Source organism: Apus apus, chromosome 4 (assembly GCF_020740795.1).
Source record: "Apus apus isolate bApuApu2 chromosome 4, bApuApu2.pri.cur, whole genome shotgun sequence".
Classification (NCBI taxonomy): Eukaryota; Metazoa; Chordata; class Aves; order Apodiformes; family Apodidae; genus Apus; species Apus apus.
The window spans coordinates 74,384,261-74,403,679 of record NC_067285.1 but is presented as its reverse complement, the minus strand read 5'-3'; the positions used below and the strand labels follow the sequence as shown (position 1 = coordinate 74,403,679).

Sequence of the window (19,419 nt, the reverse complement as noted above, 5' to 3'; positions counted from 1 at the left end):
CAGCAGTTTCTGGGAAAAAAAGGTCTAAGTTTTTTGTTATTAACTTGAACAGGAATGGCAAATGTATGGTTTTATGATTACTTGGAGTGCAGTTTATTGTTGTAGACAATTTCAGAGAAATATACACTACATGAGTAATAAGAAATTACTACACAGAAGAGAGAGTTATATGTCAAGAGGTGCTTTTATTCCACAAAAAAATAGTTCTCCAGTAATGTCAGGTCTATGTGGCTGTAAGTTGCTTGTTTTGTTTTGTTTTAAATTGTGTGCATTCTAAGAGCATTACCTTTCAACTATGTAGTAATCTGTGATAAGTTTCTTATATTTTTAGATTTTAAATGACTTTTCTACTCATCAGGCTTTAATAAATTGTCTTTATACTTCATGAATAGTTTCAAAGTGACCATGACTATAAACATTAGGTTTACTCAAGGAAAAAAAAACCCAACACTAAAGAACATCAGAAACAACTGTCAAACTGACAGGAGGGCAGTGGGAACACTGATATGTTTCCTGTGCATGTTTGTGTTTTTGTGATTGATCACAGTAAGAAGTGAATAATCTAAAAGTAAGAAAACTACCAAAACTTGTCGATGTTGCTTTTTCAGCTTTCTGTTAACTAGGAGGTATTGGCAGCTTGTGGGTTTTTTTGCTTGACTAGCCCAGCAGTCTACATGGTATATAATATACAGAGCTGAATATGAGATCTGGAGAAAACACGGTCTTGCATGTTATTGCCACCTCCCATTGCTAGCATTGCATAGCTGCTGGTGGTACAATCCTGGGCCTTTCCTGGTTCAGTTATTTTGTAATTGGTAGTAAAATTAGAAAAAATATTGCTGATAGATGGTATTTCTCTTTTTAAATAGCTAAAAAAAATATAATCAATTGTAACTGTAAACTGTAGCTTATAGCTAAAATTTCTAGCAGGTATATCCTGTAATGTTCTTTGGTCAGGTTGACCTCTGGTTAGGGATGCAGCTGGACTATAGCTGTGTGGTTCCCCAGTATATATCAGTCAAGGAAAGAGGATTTCAAGCACTTTCATTTTAAAGTGAACGTGTCTTCCGTTTTCAAATGATCTACTGAAAAGGTGACAGTAGAGCACCTAAGTAGTAGGTTAAATTATTTATAATGGTTCAGTTTGGCTCAATTGACATTAGAGGGCAGGAAGATCCTGGAATGATAATTGCAGCTTTGTTTTCCTAGGTGCTCCCATCAGGACTGTTTCATGATTTGACCAGGTCTGGGTGCCTGGCTTCCATCTACTCAAACATGAACACCCCTGAGATGAAAGAATAGTAGAGAGAAAAGAATCTCCTTATATGGAGGAGGAATACAGTTGTAGGAGTTGAATGTTAGAGATTAAGGGATGCTGTAAAGTGCCTCTGCCCTCAGAGTATTGACTTGGCAATGGAAGTATCTGTGTGCTGTACTGCAACTGTTTTTGTGTAAAGTTGTTATAATGAAGACATTTCCTGAGAGGTGACAAAATGTAACTGGTTTGGTCACAAAGAAAATTTGAACCCTGATGTTCAGTTCTTAAGATAGCAAAAAGAATAATGAAAGCAAAATGTTCTGACCCAAGAGGTTGAATGTATTTTCTTTTAAATTATGTTTTTGACATTTTTCTTCCTAAGCAAATCACACTAATTAAATGGAGCAAAATACACAAAATAGAGAAGACCTATGCATAAGCAGAATTATAGTGGGAGAAACAGATGATTTATTTTTTTCCTGGAAGATTTCTCTAATTTGTAATCTTTTTGATAGTCCGCATCAAACAATTTTCAGAGATGTCACCATAAGTAATAATTCTATTATATTTGAGATACACATAATAATAATGCCATGTTGAATACTTTGAAGCACGCAGATGTGAACCCATCTGAAGATAATTAAAAATTATTATTTTATTAGCTCTTACAAGTCTCATCTGAGATCTACATTTGGATTTTGCTAGTGTATCCTAGAAACTAGTCTAGTTGTCTTCTGATTCTTGATGTCATTGTGGCCTCAACTACAACCTTGCAACTGAATTCTTTGCTGTAATTTTATGCTCTGTCAGAATTTCAGTGTTTTACAATTTATGAATTTTCTTCCCTACAGTTTCATTTAATAGACCCTTGTTTTCTGTCCTAATAAAGTTCTTAATCTACTTTTTCTATATACATTTCATTACTTTATTCTCTTCTGCCCTGTTCATTTGTGTTTCTCTAGATGGAAGTTTTGTAGATTCTGTACTATCTTAGCGAAGCTAATGGGGTGAGAGTGTCACAGTGAATATTTATGGCCTGGTGGCAACTGTCTTTGGGAAACTGTTACAGTTTCCTCAAAAAATGGAGAGATCAAGTACCATGAATAGTTCTGGATTGTTGGTTTGATTTGTGGTTTGTTTTTTGTTTGTTTTTTGTTGGGGTTTTTTTGGGCTTTTTTTCATGATTTTAGCGTAATTTTTGCCCATTTATGCTCTGCAGTCACCCTTCCTTTTGCTGGTCATACAAAGCTTTGATATAACCTATCAAACCTTTGATAACCTATATGGTTGTACCTATAATATGTTTGCTTTATGTTAGAAGGAGGCATTGCAATAGGCTCTTGTTTGTTGCAATAGAAATATCCCAATACCCATGCTTTGTTGTTTTCATGACTAATTGTGGTTTCTGAATGGATGAGAAGATGGTATTATTGCAGGCATAAGTTGAGCACTGTTATCATTGCAAGAAGTGGGAGGTGGGAAGGGTTGTAAAGATTCTTTGAAATCAATGAATTTTTTCTGCTTTTGTAATGTTTAACAAAATGTGTCTGTTTATGTTGGTATTGCCTAAAAGTTCTAATTTTATTTGCTAGATATGGCATGCATATAAAGAAATACTCTTCTCCTGTGGTAATGCCTACCAGTTAAAGTAAGGTTTCATAGTGGTAGCATTTTCTTTAGACATAGCTTATTTGTTCTGCCCTTTGTCCCTTGTGTCCCAATTGAAAGAATGTTTCTTAAAATGCAGCTTACAAGGAAAGTTATAATTAAGTGCTAGGTCACAGCTAAAAGAATAGTGAATATTGTTGAAATGAAGAAGTCACAACCGTATCTGAACAGACAGCACATAGAGGCAGACACTCATACGTGCGTCATACTCACAGTCATCCACTATGTTCAGTAAACTGGGCCATGTAATTCAAAGGAGGGCCCCTTGCAGCTTTGTGTTACTCATGTACTGCCAGCAACTCATGCTCAGGGGGCAGTGTGGAATTTAAACACTTTTCTAAAGCAAACAATTCCAAAAATTGCAACTGTAGGGCACTTGATCTAAAAACAGTTTTGTACCTATTATTCATTGAGTCCAGGGGAGCACTTCACAGCATGCAGCAGAAAGGGAAATTTTATCTCTACGTCACAAATATAATGAAACTCTTGACCCAATGCCACTAATAGCTGTGGCTTAGTTGACACGATCTTGTAGCTTTTTCAAGTTAGTAGGATAGCAAGAGCTCAGGGCTGTGGAAAGCATTTCATTCTTAGCTGGGTAATAGGAGAGAACAAAGCTGCTTCATTCATTGCTTTGTGTCTCATTGTGTCTCATCTCTAGGATGAGGGGCAGTGGGTGCAAACTAGAACACAGGAGGTTCCACCTCAACATAAGGAAAAACTTCTTTACTGAAAGGGTTATGGGCCACTGGAACAGGCTGCCCAGAGAAGTTGTGGAGTCTCCTTCTCTGGAGACTTTCAAGACCCGTCTAGATACGTTTCTGTGTGACCTGCCCTAGATTCTGTCGTGGTTCTGCTCTGGCAGGGAGGTTGGACTTGATGGTCTCCAGAGGTCCCTTCCATCCCCTACCATTCTGTGATTTATTGATGTGAGCTTTTTAATCTCTCTGGTAAATACATGTTACTGTATTGTTATTATAGGTCTTCTTTTCTGTTGTGTCACTTCAATTTTCCCTAGTATCAGTGAGGGAAAATTATCTAGTGAGGACTCATTTTTTAACTGCATTTTCTATCTGAGATGAGAATTTCAGTGGAATAAGAGATATGGGTTTTCATTTAAGTTGTTTCAAGTTTACTGCTTCTGCTAGAAAAAGCCAGATTTAGGTAATAAAATATCTTATTTATGCTGAGGAATACTGGAGGTGAGCAAGAGCCAACTAGGAGAAAGTTCTACAATCTATTTATGAGATAAAAAGTTATTTTAAGGTAAACGATCCTTAAAATAGTAAAGTCTTCGAAGTGTTTATCAGTGGATGATACTAGAAAAAGTGGTAATCAGAACAAGATGTGCCTCATTAGTTTTTGTGAACATTTAAAGGTACAGGCCTTATTCAAGTTGCTTTGAGACTCATCTCTTTGGTAAACATGGAAATGCTATGTATGCATCCTTTCCTGAAGGAATTTTAACAGTATTTCTCTCTGGCTAATGTTTAGCTGAATTGGAGATTTTGCCAACTTTGGCAAATGCTCAGTTTCTGCTTCAAAAGTAATTTTTCTTATATTTATCTTGACCTGAAGTCATTCATGGCTGTCATGAAACACATTTAATATTTGATGTTTCTTTTTTGTGGTAAAACCATGTCCTGGTTTTAGCCAGGATTGAGCCAATTTTTCTTTTCACTGATTTTTTTTTTCCTTCAGTAAGCTTTCTTGTGGCTAGCAACTGTGTGTTCTGCTAGGCTGATAAGACAGTGGAATGTTTTTCTGGCTACTGAGGCTTCGAGGTTACACCTTCACTCCGCCGGCTCAGACACTATAGGGAGATCTCTGACCCCCCCGTGGGAGGCTGAGTTAGACAGACAGCAAAGTTGGCCAGGGATATTCCATTCCATATATCTACGTAGGCTCAGAGGAAGGACAGAGATCTTAGAAGACAGCTTCCTCCTTCTTCTTCGCTTCTCTTCCGTCCATGGCCGGCGTCCGGGGAGGACTCTGCTCATCCATCACCGCCGACCCTTAGGCTCGAGCTCTCCTGACCCTCATAACTCTCCGCTTTCTCCAGCAGCGGCTCCGGGATTTCTCGGGACTCTTGCCAGTTCAGGGGAGTGCTGTGGGAGTTGCTGGGGGTGGGGGGAGGCGAGAGGCTTTTGCCCATATCTGAATATATCTGTATATAATTGTATATATTTTCTTGTGTGATTCATTAGTGTTTCAATTAAAGCTGTGTAGTTTAGTTTTCAATCCAGCCAAGTCTCTCTCCTTTTCTCTCTCTCCTTCCCTGACTGGGTGGGGGGGGAGGGGATCGAGAGCATTGTTGTCGGACCTGAGTCAAACGGTGACAAACCAAAAGTACACTGAGTTCTGTTTGACAAAAACTCAATCAAAGACAAATCAAGACAATCTTACTAAGATATTCAGTGTAGATTAAATCCATCCATAACTGGAAAGGTTACAGTTTTCACATAAAGATCATAGTTATTTTCTAAGGCCTTCATGCCAAATCACCTTTGAAATTTAGTAGGTGTAAGGCTTTTTGATTTATTCAGACTCTTCAGGAAATTCAAAGTGTAATCCCAGTTTTAGGCACTAAAGATTACCCTTTAGATGCAGAATTAAGAAATACACTCTTAATTAAGGGCTGAATTTATTGTTCAGGAGTTCCTTTTTTGTTTCTAATGTGCTTATTAAACTGACACAGTAGAGTCTAATAGTGATGCTGTCCAAAGTCTATTAATTTTCCACAGTCCTTTCCATTTTGGCAGTTTTTCAACTGCTTTAGAACTTTTTGTTGTTGCTATTTAGAAGTATTTAATTCAAAATATCTGTTGGATTTCTCTAGGTAGTTTCAAATAGTTTTCCACTGGTATATTCACTGGCTTTAAAACATCTCTATCTGTCTATGCTAATTATTTTAAAAATACTTTTTTCTTTATGGATTGAAGAAACAAGTTTTCTACACATTAGCTGGAGTTCATGTAATGTGGTCTGATATCTGCATTTAGTGTCTGCTTTGGGATGGATGGAACTTTTGTGTTTTTGCCACACTGAGAACATTAACAATAAGGAAGTATCCAGAATGTCTAGAAAATGTCTGTAAACTTACACTGTAAATGGCCATGAAATGTGCCACTTTATACAGTTTCCCACTAAAAAAAGTTTCTTTATTGGCACTGAAAAAAGTTAAGATGAAGAATTCAAATACAAATGATGATTTTCTGTTACATAGTTTTTAATCGGTGTATTCACCCAGTGGCAGTGTGTTTTTAGGAGTGGAACTTTGCTATGTAAGAAGCCTGTGATGCTTGAACCAAGACTGTGATTTTGCTCGTGTCTTCAATTGTGGCTTTTAATGTTAGAAGGATAGATGGGAGTGATTTCACACCTTAGGGATGTTACAGTGTAATTCTAACTTTCAGAGCTGGGGTGTCCACAGTCACTCACGGAATGAAAAGACCTGAAATCTGGACCAGCAGGTGCAAGTGAGTAATGTATTTAGCCATACTATAATAAAAGAATTCAGTACTCTCTGATTAGCATGTGGTGGTGCAATATGCCTCATAATTTGTCCAGTTTTAAAGTTGCTGTTTAGCACTGATGCTATGATGAAGAGAATCACATCAGCTATCGGAAAACAATCCTATTTCCATAACACTGAGCTTTAGGAAGGTGGGTTTTCTTCTGGAGAGTATAAATGGTGCGTGAACAACTGCTAGTGTTTGGAAGTCACACCTACCTGAAGAATTGTGAAATTCAGGTTTCTGTATAGAGATGTTGTTTTCCTATGCTGTCTTCTGAACAGAGGTGAATTTTACCTTGTATTGAACACACATGGAAAAAATAATCATAAGAGTTTGTTGTCTTCTTCTCTTTTCTAGCTACTGATTATATACTGATCAGAGGCTTTAAAGGTTTTTATAAATGTTATTCAACACCTCAGATTCCTAGAGAATGTTAGAACTGTTCAGCTATAAAAATGTATGTGATAATTGCTAATGTAGTAAATTGCTTATCAATAGAAAATAAACTTTAAATCAGTATATGATGTGAAGAAACTGGTCTAACTTTATGGCTAGATGGGGGTGTGATGTATGGTGGAGAAATGGGCTAGTAAATCTTACTTCAATCCTGAGACTGAATTTATTAGCTGTTCTTAAGCAAAATCTGTCCTTTTGATAATTTAGGTTCTTAATAACCTCTTCTGACTCTCTTTATATAATGCAGTTACTCAGTGAGAAAAACGTGAAGGACCTTTTTTTTGGTCCAAAAATAAGAAGAAAGGCTGACTTTAGAAAGTGTATTGGACAGCAGTTGTAACTTTCCTGGATTGTAAAATGACTGTACTGAGAAGTTTGCCACACTGAAGTGCTTAGTGGAACTTAAAGAAGTAGCTAGTATTGGGACTTCTCAGGTTGGATTTTATCCCAGTCCTTAAGTGTTGGTGTGATTATGCAGCAAAGTGCTTTTTGTGGTATCTTCACATTGCACAGGAGTTCACTATAAAATGTACTGCTTTTATGTGGTTTTGAAGATAATTCAGTTTTTTATTGATGCTTGACAGAACAGATAAATGTAATAGCACGTTACATTTAATCTTATCTCCCAAAGCAAAGCATTCAGGCAGAGGTGAGATAAAAGTATAATCAAATTAATCTTGCAGTGTTTAGAAAGCTGGTAATGGATAACACAAATACATATATGACTTAAATCTGTGGTAGAGTTATGTTAATAGGGAATGAATATTTAAGGTACATAATCTGCAGAAATACATAGAGCAAGTTGCAGTGTTTTCCCCAGCTCTCCATGTTGAAAGGTACTTTTCCTTTAGGAAGTAATTTTATGGTCCTTCTTCTGCCCATCCTCTCCAGCTGAATTACAAGTTAGATGCCTAGTTCCCTGGAACAGTAACCAACAAAACAAACCCCCGCAAAACTCTTGATATCTTGAACAATAGGCACCAGGTAAAAACCTCACTAATTCTTATTTCAGTGCTCCTTTTCATAAAATGTTCACAGTTTTCATGGTAATCATGGGATTCTTCACAACAGAAGCTGGAGGGATTTGTTTTCTGAATCTGGGCCAACCACAATTGAAAATTAAAAAGCTGTATTATGACAGTAAACTCAAGACATCAAAGTGCAATAACTAATTACAGAACTAGGTAAGCATCATAACAAAAAATTATTTTATTAGATATACATATCTTTTTAATAGTTATGTGGCTCTGCTTTTGGTATACTTCCACAGTCTTTAGGTAAAATTACAAACTTGATGTCATGTTTTTTGTTTTCTAGTTTAAGAAAATTTGAGTTCTCTTTATCTGTAGAAGATAAGGATGAAGAAGAAAAAGGCTGGTGTGTGTGCAGGAGGATGCTGTATCACAAATTTCTAAGGCTAATTGTCTTTATTTAATCAGAAATGTAACCCATGTTTGTTAAATAAACAACCTTTTCTGATTTCATTAAACTGCTCTGGCGTGTAGAGTTGCAGCCAGGGAATGGGTTTTGTTTTAAGCTCAGTCAGCGACCCCCATAAAAATGTTTAATTAACTTTTTGCCGAAGTCAATGGTGTATTATCCTCAGCAGGCTGGATGAGCTCCCTCTGGTGGCTCATTTACATTGAAGTTCTGTTCTGTGCCTTACTTCAGGATCTGTTTACTCAAGCTAACCAGACTGCTGACCCCGGTATCAGCCAGGCATCAGTTCCTTGAGGGTTTACTTGTTAATTGAAAAACAACAATAATGTTCTTACAGAATGAAACATCAGCATTTAAATTCACAGCAGTTTCAATTTGTTAGCAAAATAAATAAAGAGGTACTGAGGTACAAAGTAAGCAAATAAAACTGAATTACTTCGTTCTACATATAAATCACACCAACAGATAAGTGACAGTAATTTAGGAGTGGCACCTACTTATACTAGTTTTTACTCTAAAAATTAGCAAATACTTAAATATTAAAGACAATTCTTCGAGAATGTGAAGTATGTGTTTTTAATGTGGCTGAATCCTGTAGCTGAACTACAATTTGAAGTGAAATGAATCTTGTTATCAGAATTAATTTAAGCTATATTTAATGATATTCTAATAGCATTGAAGAGAAGCATAATACATCACACCTATGTATAGTCTTAAAATTGTGAAGCCAGGAGACTGTGGGTCAAACCTACCAGCAAATTTGAAGTGAATTTGCTACCTCTGTAATGTTAATTTCCACAGAACCTTTCAAACTCCATGCTCTTGTAATTTAATGGGATCCTTATTATACTGACAATTAACTGTCCTCTCTCTGAAGTAGTGGGAGAAGTTTTAAAGCCAAAGAACATGCAGACTGGACATAAGGTAAAAAACTTGGATCAGTATAGTAGATTTCTTCTATTCAGCTATTTTTGATAAAGCTGATCACAGAGTAGAATATTAAAAAAACAGAGAAATTAGGGTTTTTAGAATATGACTCTTTAGCTAAAGAAAGTTCTGCCCAGGAGTTTATGAAGGAACGGGTGAAGGGGTCACTGCAGATGAGAATAGGAAGGAAATGGCTGGATTTTAAGCTTTAAGATGTAAAATGAAGGCAAAAAAAATTACGGTATAATAAACAATAAACACTTGTAGGAAGTAGAAGAAAGATATAAAAAGTGTTTTGAGTGAATATTCATAGGCATTTTTAAATTAATCTCTTGCATTTTTTTATGTCCATTAAACATTCTAGCAGCTGAGATTCACAGAGCAAATAATGCTTAGCAAGTGTGGAAAATCTCTAAAAGTAAACTTTAGTATTCACACAGGTGGACGTAGTTGTAAGATTTTTTGTTAATCATAAATTGTGCATATATCTTAATTCTTTGTCAAATAATCATGGAGAGTGCAGTTCATATTATAATCTCCAATATATTATGCACCTGGATTTCTGCTTTAATAACAAACAATTTAACTTGGTCTTCCAGTCTAATTGTATGTAGCCAGTAACAGAAGCAGGTGGGTTAGAAAACAATAATTTCCTGTTGTGCGGATTTTTTAGAACAGTTTCTCACTGTGTCCAAGTTCAGCTTCTCCTTGATATTGGTGATCAGAACATTAAGAAGTGAAAATCTAATTTCTGAGGAAATTACTGATGTAGTTTGTTCAGGACTAAGAAGAATTGCAAATATCTTGTTTGGTGCATCTTGGGACTATGTTTACATTTTTGCAGCTGATATTAGCATTTTTGAGTTATCCATTGATTAAGGAATATGCTGAACCTCCTTGTCAGTCTGTGCTCCTGAATGCTACCCAGGTTTTTTTTGCTGTTCTACCAGTGCCGTAATCATGCTACTTGTACTACTGAATTTTGTCCCATTTCTAATGCTCTCATCTAGAAGATTGTTGAGGTCTTCATGTACTATGTTCTGGCTGTCATCTGTGTTGACTGACACCTTTGAATCTTGACTGAGAACTTGAGTCCATTCTTACTGAATAACACTTTGACACTTTAAGATTGTTGGATTCAGGTTTGCAGCATTTAACCCAAAACTAAGGTGGATTGCACTGCTTGCTGCTTTTTGATATTTCTGTTGTAAAGACTGTTAACCATCTTTGTTTAGAGAGCTGTTGTGAAAATACCTTTTACGTGTATGTAATTAATAAGTGGGAAATAATGGTAAAAATAATGGGAATTGATGCTTTAGGTGGCAATGTCCTTAACCTCTAATCTTTAGTACTTTTAGGAAGTAATTTTTTTAACCAAATAACTCACTAGCCATTTCCTGAGCAACTAGAGTTGTGTTTGTGACCTGAAGTAACACATCGACAGCAGTCTTTTAATTTTGTGTTTGTATGATTGTGGACATGAGCAGCCAGACAGCATGGCATGCAGATTCCTTCCACCACCAGAAAACAAGGAACATAATTTCATAGTTTTATGAAATGTTACAGTCTTTATATTTGTATTGCAGAGGGTCAGCAATGTTTATTACCAGAGGTTAGTGTTCATCAAGAAGGTAGGACTACTTGAACTGGAGTGGTGATAGAACCTCTCAGTATTTGTGGGCATAGACACAAGTTGGATATTGCAAATTAGAATAAACATAGTAAGTTTTCTGTCTATGTAGGGAGTAACCACTGCAGTATAAATAGTAGTTTCTGGAGTGGGTACTTTAACGGCAAAATTTAATTACTTTTGTTGTGTAAATTGCTTAAATACATAGTCTTCTCATTTGTTGTAAAAGTTTGTCGTTTACTTTTTCTGTTTGCTCTTGTAAGATATAGTTACATTTAGACAAAAATTCCGAATTGTCAGTCTAACTTGGGAGAGAAACGGGCAGTTGAAGCTACTGGCAGTTTGTAGAATTTGTGTACATGTCTTCTCTTGTCCCCTGTTTCGTAAGGACATTGTAGTGTGATAAGTGGATAAATAGTATGCTTGGTTTTATTTACATAAAATAAACTTAGTGCAAATACTGTATTGGAGGCATCCATGATTTTTTTTTTTTTTTGTATTTAACACTGGAAATCAGTTGATGCTTTGCTTTCCAGAAGATAATGAAGATAGTTGGTTTTCACAGCCAAGGGCCACATTTTACCCAATTTATCTGTTGTGTCACTTCATATCTCACTTTCATCAAACCTAAAATTTCAGCTAGGTAAACTTTTATTTGATGCACCAGGCATATTTTAATTGTCTCAGCTATTAGAATATAATTTTTAACTTGCTTTTTGACTACTATGATCTTTGATTTTTAGATCTTCTAAAAATGATTAGGCAGTATATCTGCACAGATCGTGCAAGTGGCAAATAGGTTTTTCCATGTTTGCACTGACTTCTAATTTAGCTTTCCATAGAGGAAAAAGCATTACTAAGCATTACTGTTGCTTAGTAATGTTGCTAATGAAACGATGTTTAATAATGTGCAGTATCTTGTGAATGGCAACATAGAAGAAATATCCAAAGACATTATTTTGAATTTCTTAGTTGATTACTTCCTTACTACATGTGTATTCATATTACCTTACCTATGAAGCTAAAAGTTGGCAAAGGGAAAGACCACTCAAAAACCCTCCAGAGAATCTAACACATGATGGCTACAGCCAAGTCTATATCAACTCCATGTAGCATTTAAAAAGTGACTACTCATGTAACATCTCACTACCATTCATCCTAACTTGTGAAGAAGGGAAATTCTGTTTACCTCTTTTAAACAATTTTTCTTTTGATGAGGACTTACTTGCACAAGACTTCTACCTAAAGCTTTTGCACTCCTGAAGTTCATCAATTTTGAAGCCAGCTGGCAGTGCAGAACAGTATTTAAGACATACTTGTCCAGATAGCAGATAACAGCAAGGTTTCCAAGTCAGAGGAAAAAGTATCTGGGAACTGATCCATGCTGCTTTGAAATACTTGGACATTTAAAACTAATTATTCTCCTCAACTATATTTGGCTAAAAATATCACATATTTGCCCTAATTCCATAACTCACTCTGTACTGCAGAGAGTTAAACTGTTTGTTTGTTTTAAACTTTGAGAGATGGTAGACTATCCAAAGGAATTTTTTATTGATCTAAAAATTTAATTTAGTTCTAGTGTCTTGTAACTTGAGGATGCTGTGAAGCCCAGGATGTTGGTTTACATCAGTCTCATTAGATCTGCATTAGACAACTGCTAGCTGAATTTTTAATTTAGGTGTTAGAAACTTTTGGTAGTTCAAGTGACAGCACTTCGTCCCATTTGTTTAATATCTAGTACTGGTAGCCACTTCTAACAGCTGCTGTGGTGATCAGACTTGCTTTTCTGTACCTAGGATATGAAAATTAAGATGGCTTGAAAGTCAAAACTTTAAGAATTTTAAGTCCACAATTTACCTATATTGTTTTAATTCAATATAGCTTTTGGTGTCAAGATTGTGAAGCAGCTACAGTACCTCTTATCTAAAGATGATTTTATGCTGACTAAAAAAAAATATCAAAATTATGTGTTCCTCATAAGCTTTATTTATGCAGAGAAACTTACTACTTTTCTTCAACAATCTGGCAAAAAATTGGAATTTTCTAAGCGATAGCAACATGGCAGATTGTTTATATATAAGCTGCTGATAAACTGGCAGTGCAGTGTTTCCTTGTGATTGTGTTACAAAGGAGGTAATGTTGCTGTTTTTCATTCTCTCATTGATGCTTATATCACCATGGTTGGACCATTAACCATAGCTGATCAGATTGTCTTCTTATTTCAATGCAGTAGGCTTGTGTAAATGGATATGTTGAGAAGAACATTTCCTCCTTATTGAATTAGAATAAAAACATTGTGTTTGTAGGTAGGGTTAGAGTTTTGATCCCTTTTTGTTGTCTGATTCTTACAGAAATGCTTTCAGGGATGGTTGGTACAGTGAATCTATGTGTCCAGAGTGTAAGACAGGACATAGTTACCTTAGAGCCATGGGTGGAGGGGATAGACAAAAAGGTTGCACGTGTTGCAGGCTGGAGAAGCTCAGGGGGTAGCCCCCAGCTAGGAAGCAGACTTCTCCCTGCTCTGTGTTTCACAACAGACCTACATCGTGACACACTAGGAAAACAGTTCCTTTTGCCTTGATTACCTTCATACTCACTAGGGTCTGACTAAAAGGAGAGTACTGCATGAATAAAAATTAATTTGGATTATTTGGGTTCTCTGAATTGGGATTAGTAGCATTTCAAACCACAGGTGTAGTTAGTGTAGTTAGTAGAACCGTGAATTGTATTTCTGAAACTTCAATCAGTTACTAATGGCTTATCTAACACATAGCTCTCTGACATGTCATTTTCACTGGCTCCAGGTCACTAATTCTCCTGCGTTACTGTCTTCCCCTTAAGGCTGGAACCCCATCTAGCTGCTTTGCACAGTAGCTCCGTATTCCACCAGAGCAGCTGTCACACTGTCCTTCAGGTGAGGCATGGCACTGAAATGCTGACTCTCTAGGTGGTACATTTGCCAAAATTAACATTGTTTAGATAGAATGTCCCAGGCTGATTCCCAAGGGAAATGAGTGAAAGTTACCACATTTATTTACAACTTTATAAGATATTAGACTCTTTAGTAGAGTATTTATAGAATTTAATATAGACTTTATAGGTAATTTATAACTTTATGGGATCTGACTAAGTAGAGTTAAGGTCCTGTTCAGTGAGGGAGAGAAAAGAGATCCTACACAAAACTTGCATACTTCATCTATCTGAAGCTTACCTCAGGCTTGTTCTTTTCATTCTCTGCTCCCTCCTCTGTAAAAGGGCTATGCTATCTCCTGGTAACCACTCTGAGATGTAGTAGGAAGTGATCGAAGAGAACATAGGAGCCTGCAAACCATTCTTTAAATGTTATAAAGTATTGTGGGAGTCTGGGAGTTAAAAACACATTGAAAACTGAAATCAGTAGTTTCGTTTTTTCTGCAAGATATGCTCTGATGTTGTACTGCTGTTCCGATATCATAGGTGTATGAACCACCTATGCAAAAGCTATAAGTTTTATAATTCTATATAGTAAACTTGAAAAAGCAAAGAGGAAACATTAAAGTGTGGGTTGGAAATAAGATCCCAATCCTACCTCTACCATTGATTTTGATGGTGTGTGTTTGATGATGTCCTGTATCCTTCAACAGCTTTGTTACCACGAAGCAGGGGTAACCCCTGCTTTTCTACACACAGCAGTATGAGGCTTGATTGGTTTCTGACTTGTTTTAGCACTCAGGGTAGAAAGAGCCATGTTCAGCATATACATACAGAGAGGGCAATTGAATGTTAATTTGAAATCTTCACCTGGTGAAGACATGTAGTTAGTTAAACAGTTAAGCAGAATGCGAATATGGATTTACTTTGTGGGACAATATAGCCCTAGCTTTGGACCAGGTTTTTTTGTTATACGCTTTTTAATGGTGTAGTTTCATTGTGAGGGAAGAAAAGGGGGCCACAAGACTTAATCATTTTAGAAAGCACCAAGCACATCACACCCTTTTAGGTCTTTATTCTGGCTAACTATAACAGACATAAATGGGATTAAAGAGATTAATGGTTAACCTAGAAATCTCTGACTTGAATCTCAAATTCAGATGATTTAAAATGCAAAATTATTGGCACAGTATCAAAAGGCAGCTTGACTTTTTAAAACTAAACTAGGCATGGAAACACACACTACAGGAAAACCAGTATGCTATCAATATTTTTGTCAAAGAGGTAAGTGATTATCATGACAAAGCAGAGCCAGATTTAGGGATTCTTAATCTGGTTGTTCCTCAGAGGAAGCTAGAGAGTTTGTCTGTAGCTTTAAAACTTTATGTTGAGAAGAAATTTCCTTTACATTATAGTATATCTAACAGTTAACCAGTCTGGAGCATGGCATGTCTTTGAATGTTTTTTAATTACAGCTGTCTTGGTGAGCAGGAGCTTTCTATTTGTCCTGATTTACATACAAAGTTCAGAAAAATCTCCTTGTGTACACTGGAAGCAATTGAAACTTAGATTCAAACTAGTTTTGCAATGTCAGAGAGTAAAGATGGAATAAACATGTAAAATATAAATAAAAATGTTTAAAGGTACTGTGTAACTGGCAATAGACTTTAATTTTATTCTTTGTAAAACGATTTAATGACTATGGATATATATTAAAAAATATATAAAATGTAGAAATATAAAAATACACATACATATGCACACAATGCACAATGTTTTGCAGTATCTCTAAATTCCTAGTACAGATTATGGTTTTTTGTTAGTGCATTTGATAAACCTTTATGATAGGGTGTGTCAATATACCTTAGTTTAAACCAGTGATGTAAAACTGGCATGGCAGTATTAACAGCTCCCAGTTTATCTCTGTCTGGTATCTTGTGAACTCTTTTACCTCAAACTGGGAAATACTAACTTAAGTAGTGGAGTAGTATATTAAATCCTCCCCATATGGCTTTGTAAGAAAATGCAAGTTGTATATAATACCATTTTTTCTTATTAGAATTTCAAGTCCAACTGTGTATGGCTGGAAATAAAAAAGATATTCCAAGTCCTCAGTACTTAAATATACTTAATTGTTTTTAATTAACAACATATCCTTTATTGTAATACGTCAGCTGGGATAGCATTCTATTGCCTTGCATTTTAGGGGGAGGAGAGATGGTGAAGCATTTTTTCTTTTAACTGAGAGAAAAAAAGCTGTTGGATAGGAGAAGCTCATGTAAATTACATTTTCAGAGTGTGTGTGACTACTGTAAAAGACACGTGTGTCTGCCTTTGGCTTGTCCTGCTTCTGGTGATGTCTCAGGAAAAGATGAGTGCAGCAAAGAGTTAACTTCTTACTATCAACCTCAGAAAGGCACATTTGCAATCCCTCCCAGTCTTGTCTTCCTTTTTACACCTCATTCGCTCACCGCTGCTGCTCTTCACTTCAAGGCAGATCCTTTGACCTAAGGAGATTATTGTAGATGCATGAAGGACACAGCAAGCTCTCTGTGCTTTTAAAGGAGGAGATTTTAGCTCCAAAATAGGACACTAAGCTTTTCAGCCTTATGCTACTTTACCTAGTCAGCACGAGGCAGTGTCTCCGGGTGCTCAGTGGACTCCTGTGGAATCGGATAGGAAACAAAAGCAGAAGTGGCAGCCGCTGCAAATGTGGAAGCCTGTGCCATTAGAGGGAAGCGATTGCTAATAAGGGCCTGCGAGACCCTGGTTTCCTTGGTTTCCATGACAGTTATTAGGTAACACAGAGATTGAATTGTCTCCCACAATGCTCTTGGGGATAGGGGGGCAACGGGGTGCTCCAGGGACACAGCAGAGGAGTTACGACTTGCGGCAACTCATCTCACTAAACATGTGAAACTCTTTGGATTATTGTGCCTTACTTCTTTGTTTGCTGTTTCTCATTTGTGCTTGCAATTTGCTCTGCTTTACTTTTTTCTTTTTTTTTTTTTAATGGAAGACCTTGGCATATGCTACATAGTTTCTCAAATAATATTTTCCCCTTTTCATTTAGAGATGAGCTTGGCAAAGCAAGGATATGAACAATTATACAGGTGGGCTACTCAGGGGGAGTGAAGATATAAGGCATCCAAACAGGTATTGGCAACCTGCTACAGCACTGTAAAAATGCCCCTCCAACAGATTTCTGTAGTTCCAGCGCGGGAGACTGCCAGCAATGGGAGAAGTTCAGTGGGCAGAAACAAAGAGAAGAGCAAGGAAGTCGAGGTAAGAAGAAGGTTTTGATTTGCTATGGTAGGACAAGTCTGCCTTTGGTAGCCAGTGGGCTTGGCTGCTCAGCAGGATGCAGCATGCTGTAGCATTGCACAGTGTACATGGGTGCAGCATGCTTTAGCACACTGCAGCCATCTCCTGTGATAACCTGTGAGCATTAGGCAGAAAAGGGGCGTATGTGAAAAAAAAAGAATTAAGGAAGTTGCAAACTGCATTAAGGGGTTTTAACATTTTTATTTAAATGTATGCAGTCTGCTAGTACTGACAAACACTATTCCTTATATGCTGTCAAGTAAGAGTTTGTAAGAGATTGGAAGCAAAAGTGGTTTTACTAAGTTATTTTTTTAGGAAGATTTCTATGTCTGCTTAAAACCAACAAAGAACCCATATTGAAGTCTGCCTTTCTAATATGCGTGTGTTATTCATAGCAAATGCAGGCATGAGCTCTGTAACTTACTCTTAATTATAATTTAAAAGCCATCAGTGTTTAGTTTTTCATCCCTTGACTGACTTCCTTTGATTCGTAAACATACAGAAGTGTTGTTCAAGCATCCTGTTGTTTTCCAGTTAAGAATAAACTACAGGTTCCTATTCTATTAATGGCTAGAACAAAAAAATAGAGAAAATCTGTGCAATTTTAATGGTATTTTTACCTGGAGGAATCTCTTTTGCTATGTATAAATTAAACACGCAGTATGCAAGACCAGAAAAAAAAAAAAGGACATCTCTTCCCCTTCCAAAACATAGGTAGCCTGTTTCTAGATGTAGCAGTAAATGTACTCAACAGAGACATCTGCTCTTTACAGACATGTTTCTTGTCTCTGCTTTTCTGTTCCCTCTTGCTGTATGGAAAAGAAGGAATTGTTGGGAAAAGAATACATATGATGTCTTTTAAGCATTATCTGAGAGAATGTGTGGCAAACTGAATCCCTGAAAGAAGTAGTGTTTCAATTTCTTTTTGTGGTTTGTGATGTAGTTTTTAGGAAATTAAGTTCAACAGATGATTGATACTCATAACATGTCTGTGTGATTGCATACAAGCATTGATAAGCTTGCAGGTTTTCTTGGGTTTTTTTTGAGATGCCTTTTTTGCTCAATTTTTGGCTTTGACAAGTTAGTTGAATGTGATGATTGTGTTTTGTGTTTCAGCACCTGTATATAAGCAGGGTCCTTCCCTGGCAGTAGTCTCCAGTTGCTTACTGGTAGCATTGTTGGTAGAGTTTGTAATATCTAGAGATTTGTGGTCTGAAATAGAAAATGTTTGGTTTGGTTTAGTTTTACTCTTCCATCGATTGATTAAAGAAGAAGGTTCAGGTGAAAACAGGTCTTTTAAATAAGACTGAAGATGTGAAAAGCAGACGTGTCACTTAGCTTAAAATTGCTCTCTGGGATTCTTGTTTAAATTTATTCTTTAGTGTTAACTGAAGAATACGTGCAACAGATACAGAGGGGTTGAATAAGTGGGATAGTTAAGTTAGAGTGGTAGGGTAATTGTGGGGCTTCTGAATTTTAAGAATAATCTAATGTGTTTTTCTAGGGTTTTTTCCTATGACAGATGAGTTGCATTGTTTCAGCAAGACTCCAGTATCTCAGAAAACAAAGTCTTTGTTTTGAAAGTTGGAGAAGTTATAGAGGAGAAAAGAGAAAAATGGCCATGAAAGTTCTCTTCTAAAACAAATATAAAAAAAAATCCACAAAACCCAATCCCAGAAAACTCCTAAGCAACCCTCAAGTGCATGCTGCTCATTGAAATGTATTTGCTGAGCTGCTTTCTGCTGGCCAGAGCCTAATCTCTGCTCCAGTACCTGTTCATCCCTTAAGGCTTATGACTTATTTCTGCAAAGTAAAAACTTGCTAATGCTATTGATCAAGATCACAGATCAAGTAGTAAAGACTGTTTTTCACATAATATCTACAGTTTATGTAAATTAGAGTATGTTCTAGTTTGTTTTGTGGATGTAATTTGGGAGTAGAGAACCAGCCTTTTTATTTTCCAAATAGATGTTGCTCAGATGTAGGTAAATGGTCTGCTATCCCTGCAGTTCCTACACAGCATGGGTCTCACAACGGGAAACTTCCTTTCTTGTACTCAAGGGTTTTGACTGTCTTCTGGGTTCATGGTATCCACTGATACTGTTTCTGGGAGTACCTGCTTCCTTGGCCTTTCCATCAGCAGGCATTTTGAGATGAAAGAGCTAAATAATGAAGTTAAATGGGCTTCCTAGAGCAGTGAGAGCATCAAGCTGGTTCAAGTCAAGAAGAAATGAAGAAATAAAATGCCTGAAAGGTCTTGCAATAGCTAGAATAACACTTGTTAG

General features: G+C 36.6%; 1 protein-coding gene across 2 annotated transcripts in view; it reads left to right on the top strand.

Annotated features, from left to right (window-relative positions):
* Positions 1-19,419, top strand: part of MARCHF1 (membrane associated ring-CH-type finger 1) — a 372,379-nt gene that overhangs the window by 223,233 nt on the left and 129,727 nt on the right. The window contains exon 1 of one of the 2 annotated variants that reach the window (XM_051619262.1): positions 16,965-17,095. The exons of the other annotated variant lie outside the window; for it this stretch is intronic. The gene's annotated coding sequence lies outside the window, so the exon portion shown is untranslated. Of the gene's footprint in view, positions 1-16,964; positions 17,096-19,419 lie in introns of those variants that run through there. 2 annotated transcript variants of the gene reach the window in all.